A 9,311-nucleotide genomic window follows, 5' to 3' on the forward strand; every position below is an offset into this window, starting at 1 on the left:
TTCTTATATGAGATGAGGGTTGGATGTGGAAAACAGAGATAAGGCTACTTACAATACCTTTGTAAGTAGTTCTGATTTTGGGCCCATGTGAATGTATGAGCAAAAGTAACAATCTTTTTAAACCAATTAAAAGAAATCACTATCCATTTTGAACTATAAATGATGTTTTCTTAATGTTTACCAACTAAACTTGATAAATTGTACTGTATTACTTTCACATGTGCTATATAATCCTGTTCATATCAATTATTTTCCCCAGAATTAGCCTATTTTCAGTATTCACTTATTTAGTATCTTTCTTTGACTTGACTGTAGAATTGGCCAGTCTTCCCTTCTTGCTTTAGTTGTGTGAACGTACCACCTTTATAGGGGAGTTTAACGTACTAACATCGACGTAATTTTTCAAAATAATTGCCCCTGCGTTAGTCTCTGTTCCATAAAATAGATTAACCACCTCTTGCACGGTAGACAATGAAGCCACGGCTCACGCTTCAGCGTCAAAGCGAACACTTGACATTCTTCTCACATTTTAATTTTACTTGTGTGACTCACCTCTGCTTTCATTCAAGCTACAGCTTTTGTGCAAACTGGGAAGGTGAGAAGATCACTGGGTAGGATTCAAAGGAACAGTTCTATTCCTAGCTCCTCCACTTATTAAATGATCATGGTTACGCAACTTAACCCTCAAAACCTGTTTTTAATTATAAAGTAGAGATAGGGTTATTCTGCATAGAGCGCAAGGAAGTTAACGTGACCAAATGAGATGTTATCGTAGGAAGTACTTTGACAAAATCAGAGGCTCGTACACAGTTTTATATTGTTGTTGCCATCAGCACAAAGCGATCCTTTAATATGCTGCATAGATTTTGAAATCAGAAAAAAAACTGTACCTTTGAAATAAAGCTGGCTTCAAACTTTGCTGTTTTATTGAAACTATTTATGTGTCGGTTGAAATTTTATTTACTTTTATCTCTTTACCTACTCCCTCTGCTGTTCAACCGTCCTGGTTTTCATATTCTGTTAAACTGGGGGCTGGGGGGTAGGGGTCAGGAATAAAATCAAAGAGAATTCACCTCTGTGTCTCCTGAAATATTCCTGTATTGAAGTGATCTATTTCTAAGGGTAGATTATTCAAACATTCTGTAATTTTTTGGGTAGTTGATAGAACTAGGCTTTGATGTTCTTTTAAAACCTCACTCTTTGGGTGCAGAGTCTAAAAGCTTTCAATTTTAATAGCACATGCGTTAAAAACGCTGGAAGTTGAAGGAAGTCTTATAAAACAAAGGAGTCAGTCAGAGACGATGGTACTAGATTCAGGATGTATTGTGGCTTCTCCACTTGGGATGTTTGTTTCTAGACTGAGTGCTAATTGAATAATCATGAAATTTATTGCAAAACAAGAAACATTTTTGGCAAGGACTGCCTCCAAATACAAAGCTTGTTCTGAGTCTGAACTCTCTGGAGTCATGAACTGCTAAGTTTTGTTAAGCTCAGTGACTGTATTGATCTTGAAAGTGCGCGGCGCTACGTAGTATTCAGAGGAATCCACCAGCTCGTGTTCTCTAGAATTATTATCCCTTGAGTGCTGTCCCTTTGCTCATAATCTTGCTTTAAGAAGTATGTGAGAAAAAAGGGAAAGAAAAGGCTTTTAAAGTCGATAAATCAAATACAACTACTGTCTCAAGTTAATGCTACCTTTCAAACACATGCTAACGTTCTATCAGCATCTTTTCTGGTCCCAAGCCCGCCCACCCGCCGTTTGCTTCTTTACTGTGAAATGTGCCGTATTCTTAATTCATTCAGCCAATATATGTGTCGTAGATGCTGGATACTATATGGGGGATATCAGCAGTAATGTCATTATGATTATTTATTAAGTCAAATGCTTTTCACTCTTTGCACACAGAAGGGTGCCTTTGGTGAGGTCGAGTGAGTGAGTGAGGGGGTGACAGGGGTTTGTGTCTGTGAGAGGCCCTGGCCACACTCGGGGGTTCTGCACGGCCTCTTCTGGGCCATTTGAGGACAAGGCAGAAAGCCATTCAGGGACCAGGAGTCCCTCAGTCCCTGGGAAACCAGTTATCCCCCAAACCAGGAGTCCATCGGTTCCTCAATGGACAGTGCCTTTGTAAACCTGCCCTAATGTCCTTGCGTGCTAAGTTGTGCATCAGTGGTCATGGTTATTCCTGAGGATTAAAAGCTCCTGGCCTTTTCGTTCTCCGTTGAAACTCATGTTTTTATACATAAAGTGAAATCCTGTGAACTCTGAGCAATACGTCACACGTCCTCATGTTTTTAAAATGGCTTTTCCGATGTAGTTCTCAGAAGCTGAGGATCTGCAGTCCTTCTGCTACACCCCAAGCCAGTGTTTTCAAGGAGCAAAGACAGGCGTGGAGAGAGGCACGTTCCTCTCCTCCAGACCCGCTCGGGGTGCAGAGTCTCAGAGACGGAGGGATGGGTTTAGAAAATGTCTATGGAAAGGATCTCCAGGGGACCCCCTTCTTACTGTGCCTTTTCTAAGCCACACGAGGAGGATACAAAGACTGGGGGAGAGACGGAAATCCCCAGAGTCTCCGTCTTAGTAGCGATGAAGACGTAAGGCATTGAATGTCTGAGACCCCACTGGTTTGACAGAAAACAAACCAAACAGAAAGAAAGAAAAAATAAATAAAAGAATCCCTTGACATTTTCATACGTTTCTGCAAAAGACTTTAGACAAATGCAATTATGTGAGCTACGATACCACTAGGAACCGCATGGAAAGTTTTGAGTCTCCTCTCTCACGGGCTGAGACACAATGTGTGTGGTGTGTGTGACCCCCTGGACTGGCCGTCTCTCCCCACAGCCAGTGAGGACACTCCTTGGACACTATCCGATCTAGTCATGACCTCCGGTGTGTGGAGCTGTTTGTTTTAACCTCACTGGAAACCTCCTAAGGGTGATGATTGAAAGGGAGCAGGCCCTCTGCTCGGGGCGCCTGTGCGTGTGCATACTGTTCTAGGCACTAATGTTTCACCAGGACACTCCACAGGCAAGCTCTTCCCTCGGACACCAAGGCCGGGCAAGACAGCAACTTTTCAGGTTCAGTCCAGGAGCTGGGAACACAAAGGATCAAACCCAAACGCGTCATCTTCCAAAATGAGCTTAGAGGAAGTCACAACCGCCTTCCTTCTCTGTGGATGCGGGTTAAATGTGCCCCAGGGGACAGATGAGCAGGTCCTGCCCAGAACCGCCTTGCAGATGGCTGAGCTCACCTAGCAGAGTGCGTGAATCAGGCATGGGGGTGTTGAGACCAGAGAGACCAGCACCTTGAACTCCAGAACTGAGAGATTTTAGTAAAAGTCTGTCGATAAGTTGTGGGGAGAGCTGAGTGAACCAGCAAAGGATGAGCTCAGTACCGCAGTGAGGGATGCAGGAGGGAGGAGTTCTGCCACCCCTTGACCTGAAGGGCAGAGGGAGGAGCGAGCCCTGTCGTTCTGAGAGGACGGCCACACAGAGAGGGCCTAGGCGGGAGCTGCCCCTTCGGCGGGGGTCGTAGGCCGACCGTGGTGCCCAGGCTGGAGCGCACCAGGTCACATAGGACCTCACTCTCCACCTGCCCTCCGATCTCTCCCAGGTGCCTTCCAGACCTGGACCCAGCCGAACGCTCCCTTCTCAGAGCAGGTGGAGAGTGATGTGCAGGGGGAACAGAGTATCCACATGGGGAGGGAGAACCGGAAATCTGGTGTCCTTGTGCCCCTGGGCTGAGTCCTTTACCTTCAAACATCACAGGAGCTGAAAGCCTGGGACCTTGTCTAGTACAGATGGACCTCCACCTTCAGAGCGCGCACGTCCCCCACCCAGCAGCCGGCCCAGATGGGTGGGCCTCTCTGTTCCCTGCAGGGCTATACAAAGGGACTTCCCTGGGCTGCAGTGGTTAAGACTTTGGACTTGCAATGCAGGGGGCACGAGTTGGATCCCTGGTGGGGGAACTAAGATCCCGCATGCCACCTGGCACCGCCAAAAAATGAAATGAAGTGAAGTGAAATAAAATAAAATGTGAGGAATCGCCTTGCCACCCGCCACCTGACATAACCTGTCTCCCGGGTAAGACGTCCTTCAACAGAGAACTCAGCAACTTTCGTGATGCTGTATTATCTGTTCATTTCAGTTCTGATGTTCAACTATAAATCACGATCTTAATCCTGTATAATGCCCGGACCCCAGTGACGTTCTCGTCAAATGTCCTACTTCGCATTCCGTGTCATGTGGACACCATTGATTACTTCTCCTTCCTGAATTCTCCATTCTCTTGATTTCTCTGAGTCCGATTCTCCTTCTTCCTCTATGCCTGTCATCAGTCCCTTTGCTGACCCCCTATTAAATGGTGTGGTTTCTGTAGCGTTTTCTCATTAGCGTGGTGTTCTCCCATGCTCACCTTGGTGCCCTTATTCCTGCCCCGGCTCTACCTGCCCCTTATCTCTCCAACACGGGCGCTCCCAGCGGTAGAGGGCCCTACACCACATGCACACACTCACGTCTCACCCGCGCCCCAAACACAGCCTCGCAGAACCTGAGCTCGTGACGTTCTCCCCAAGTTGCTGTGGTTGCTCCTGTGTTTCCTGTTTCAGTTAATGGGACCGTCCTGCCCTTGGTCACCCAAGCACAAGCCTCAAGTAAGTCTAGGCTCATCCTCCTCCCTAACTTCCATGTTTATTCAAACCACGAGCCTTGCCCATCTAATTTCCTAAACGGTTCTCAAAACGATCACCTCCTCGCTCTGTCTCAGCAACCGCCTTGCCTTAGCGTCGGCTCATCCCTCACCTGGACCATGACGACAGCTCTAGCACTGCTCTCTCCCCCAACACGGCCCCCGCGGTCCCACCCCCACCACCTCCATCCTGCAGGCCACTCAAGCCCCAGACCAGCCCCGCCGTCTGGGCACCGGCGGCCTCTTTGCGTCCGTCTCCCTCCAACCTCCCGTGGTTCTCACCTCAGCACCATCGCCCTGGTGACACTGCAGACACACGACCACCACGGCCCAGCTTTCACACCTCGGCATAAGTGTTTCTGTGCCTTTTCTTCCTGGTAAATCTTGTTCAGACGCCGGTCCCTACCTGGACACCCACTTTTCCTCTATGACCGGAGGTAATCCTGACACCTTTGCACTAATTCTGTCCAATTAGTCCTTTGGACTAATCAGTCTTTTATGCCACGTGTTGCTTTGTGTTGCCATACTTTCTCTCACTCCGTAACCTAGGGCCTGACGTGGGAGTGGCACTGAATTTACAAATCCATGGATTCATTTTGATCAAGAGTTTCAGTGCAGGAAGTTTCAGGTTTAAATCCCTGCTCTGTGACCATGGGCAAGTCGTCACTTGCATAACACGCAGGTATGGGGCGCATCAAGATGCCCTTTGGTTATAACAGTGCGTGAGGCTGATTCAGTGTGAAGCTCCCCACATCTGCTCTTGCCTCTCCAATGCATTCTACTCATTAAAGATGAGTGATGTTTCAAAAATCCCAGATCTGAGTATGCCACCCGCCCCCGCCTGATATCCTCCAGTGTCTGTTGCTCTTAGGCTGAAATCCAAGTGTTTGTGAGAGCCCAGCGTGATCTGGGCCTCGGCTGCCCCTTTATCTGGTGTCACACCTCCCTGGTCCCCAGACTCAGGTTCCCTGACACACACACCCCCCCCCCCGCCGCAGGCCCACGTATGTGTCCTCTCCTGCCCATCACGGCCGCCACAGGTGTGGCTCCTGCTGAGGACGGTCCCTTTCTTCCCCTTCACCTGGGGAACTGCCGCACAGTCTTCCAATATCAGCTTCGATGCCACTTCGTACTGAGTCGGGGTCCTTGACGCCCGGTCTTCACGGCCCCTACAGACATGTGCCGCGTGTACACCTGCAATAGCTCACAGGCTTCCTTCATGCCAAAGACAGAAGGGGACCTGAATCCTTAACGTGGCAATTTGCTGACAGACATTAATTAGTAAAGTGTCTCGAGGAAGGGACGCCATTTTTCATCTCGCACAAACTTGCTGCCTTGGCTGTCGGCTTGTCTGTTTTATTAAACACTTTTCCTCTAGAACACTTACCAGGGTTAGCTGTGTTTGTTATTAATTACTCATAAAGGTAAAAAAAATTCGATCTGTCTCTCACACCAGATTGCACATCCTCTTTGGGAAGGGACTGCCTTTGCCCTGTTTATTTTTGGACCCTCAGAATCCTGCCTCTTCATCATCTTCCGCTTGGGGGCATTGGGCAACGTCTGAGGAGTGAAGTGACCTGGAGGGCGCTGCATTCTGGCTTTCTGGAGGCTGCACTGGCTGCACCCAGGGTCTACGCAAATGAAACTGCTCCCTTCAGCGATACACCCATTGCAGGTTTCTGTCTACCGTTGGAGACATGAGAAAGCAAACGGACACAGTTTGCTGGTGGGTTCTCTAGTCTATGTGACAGAAATGCCAGAGCACCCATCACCCAAGATGCTCGTAGCACCAGTCAATAAAAATCACTGAACACACGCTCAGCTTTACAAGAGCTTTACTTGCAGTTATAAACATAGCGTTTGCATCGAGCAGAATGGCAGGTAGGGATAAAGTGCTAGTAAGTTCAATAACCTGTTTCACATCAGCGTATAACAGGGTGCGGAGTGCCAACAGCTTCTTTTTCCTTCCTATTTTATAAGCTTTACTCCAAGAGCATGATAACATTTCATGTCAACCTGACTCCACGGAGTAGGTAGCTTTCCTCTCTCTGTCCAGAGACACAGGCCAGATTCTCCTGGCAACCAGAGCTGTCTAAAGGCTTCTTAACGCTCTGCCCATTTCGGCTTCACTTTATTTGGGCCATTAATTTGGTAAAAAAAAATAGGAGTACTCAGATGAAACAAAACTACTTTTATCATAATTAGTAATTTTTTGCCTTCAAAGACTGTCCCAACTAGTAGAGGTTTCTTACCGACGATCAAAATTAGAACATCATTTTGCAGTCTAAAAGACACGTGCAGCGTACACCTGCAATAGCTCAAAGGCTTCCTTCACCAAAGACAGAAGGGTCTGAGTCCTGCATTCTGTTTCCAGTAGAGAGGTATATTTCCAGGATTCTGTTTTAATTAGAGAGGTATTTTTCCAGCAAAATGCCTCCTAACACACACACTATATATAGTGTGTATATATATATGGGAAGGGGCGATCAAGAATTTGAATTATTGGACTTGTACCAACTTTTGGACACTTCTTTAAAGTTTTTCACTTTAAAACTTTCCTTAGGGCTTCCCTGGTGGCTCAGTGGTTGAGAGTCTGCCTGCCGATGCAGGGGACACGGGTTCGTGCCCCGGTCCAGGAAGATCCCACATGCCGTGGAGCAGCTGGGCCCATGAGCCATGGCCGCTGAGCCTGCGCGTCTGGAGCCTGTGCTCCGCAACGGGAGAGGCCACAACAGTGAGAGGCCTGCGTACCGCAAAAAAACAAAAAACTTTCCTTAAATCTTTTCAAGTAATACCCTTCCCTTTCTTCTTTTTTGTTCTTGCTAAATATCCCCGTCTATATTGTTTTGTCTTTTGGGGAAGAGAGGCTCCTTTACATGAAACCATTCTGTTCAATCAACATATGGCAAGAGACAGAAATACCTGTGTTTGAACCCAGCTCTAACGTTACCAGCTGTGCAAGCCACCTGTGTGTGTGCACAAAAACCAAAACCAAAACAAACAAAACCTCTATGTGATAAATAAGTGCAAGAGGAGGATAGATATTGTCCACATCCTTTCAAAGTGTGTAGCACAGAGGCAGTTGTATCTCAGTGCTGAATTCACAGATAAATAGATAGGTAACAGGATGATAGATGGATAATCACGCCCTTCTCAGTTATTTTCCTTTAATGTATTATTTCGACTTTCTGACATGGTTACTGCTCAGTTTTTGTGAACTTCAAACAAACGTCTTGCTGGGCTGCTCTGGTGGCAGCCTGGGATCCCACCGTCAGGACGTGAGCCCCCAGACATCTGGAGAAGATTCGAGATGTGTCTGCCATTTTCCTGACAGGGACCCTCAGACCCACGGAGGTCACAGCATTCCGATGTTTTGTGAAAGCAGATATCATCTTCTAATGAAAATCTGCAGTCAGACTTAAAAGAAATATAAGATTTATCAAAACTTACTTTCAAGACTCCTAGGGCACCAGGGTTGAAGGGATGCTGCTGGACTCATAGCACGCTTCCCAGAAGAGCCGCCCATTTCCAGGCTGGGGTAAGACCCTGGTGGGCACGTCCCTCTTTGGGGGTCACAGTGTCTTGGAAGAGGTAGGGGTTCCCTTCTGCTGTCAGCCAGCGGATGGAATGACTGTATGGGCCATGATGGTGCCCAGGTGTGGGCACCGATGTGATCTGTAGGAAGCAAGCGAGGGCCCGTGTTTGTCTCAGTAAGTCAGCCAGTCTTAGACAGGAGTCCTCCCAGGAAACTCGGGCATCTTGCCGCCAGTACCCAACTGGGAAAGGGGAACCTCTCCGGTGTCCTTGAGGCCCTCATCTCAGTGGATGAGTCCTGTTTCCCTCCTCCAGCTGACCTCGGCTTTCCTACCTTTTGGTCGCTGTGCTGAGGGTTTCTTTTACCAGCAGAACCTGATCCTGGCACTGGCAGAGTCACCGGAAGGAAGGATGATCGAATTTCTCTGCGGGGCTCAGGCCCTCGGAGGTTTTAGAGAAAAGGTGCTGTAGTTAGGGACCGTGAGGGCTGCAGAGATTAACGTGGGAGAAAGAGACACGGTCACCTACCTGCACCTACACCGAGGCCTGAGTAAGGCGGGGGTCTTGCTTTTCCGCAGGTAGCACCACGAAACGCAGGTGCTGCCTTAAGGTGCGTTCTGTGCATCGTCTCCGACAGAGGAGGCTGAAAGGGACAGAATATTCTATGTATGTATATTCAGTCATTTGAATGTTGTGATTTGGTCTCGTTGCAATTGCATAATTTCGCTACTGTATTTGGACGGGCCACTCAAATAGAATTACGATTTCCCCCTCACCTGAAGGCAGACGTGTCCTGAGAGCTGGGCCTGCAGCAGCTCTAGACACACGGCGAGTACCCCAGCTGCTGACTCGTCCTGGACCGGCGCACCCTTCCCGACGCCCACCTGCTCACTGTCAGGCGGCGGGGGCCGTCGGACCGAGGCTGCGCGCGGGGCCGGGGGCGCCGCAGGCCCAGGCGGGCGGGCCGGCAGGGGCGGGGCGGGGTCCCTGGCGCCAGCGCGTCCTCGCTGCGTCCCGGGGGCTCAGCCGCCTCCGCTCGTGGGAGCCGCGCGCTGAGCGGCGGGGACGCGCTCGGGGGGAGGCGTCCGCA

The sequence above is a fragment of the Aethalodelphis obliquidens genome, unplaced genomic scaffold (genome assembly GCF_003676395.1).
Source record: "Aethalodelphis obliquidens isolate GAN/ISIS:26980383/991018 unplaced genomic scaffold, ASM367639v1 scaffold33, whole genome shotgun sequence".
Lineage (NCBI taxonomy): Eukaryota > Metazoa > Chordata > Mammalia > Artiodactyla > Delphinidae > Aethalodelphis > Aethalodelphis obliquidens.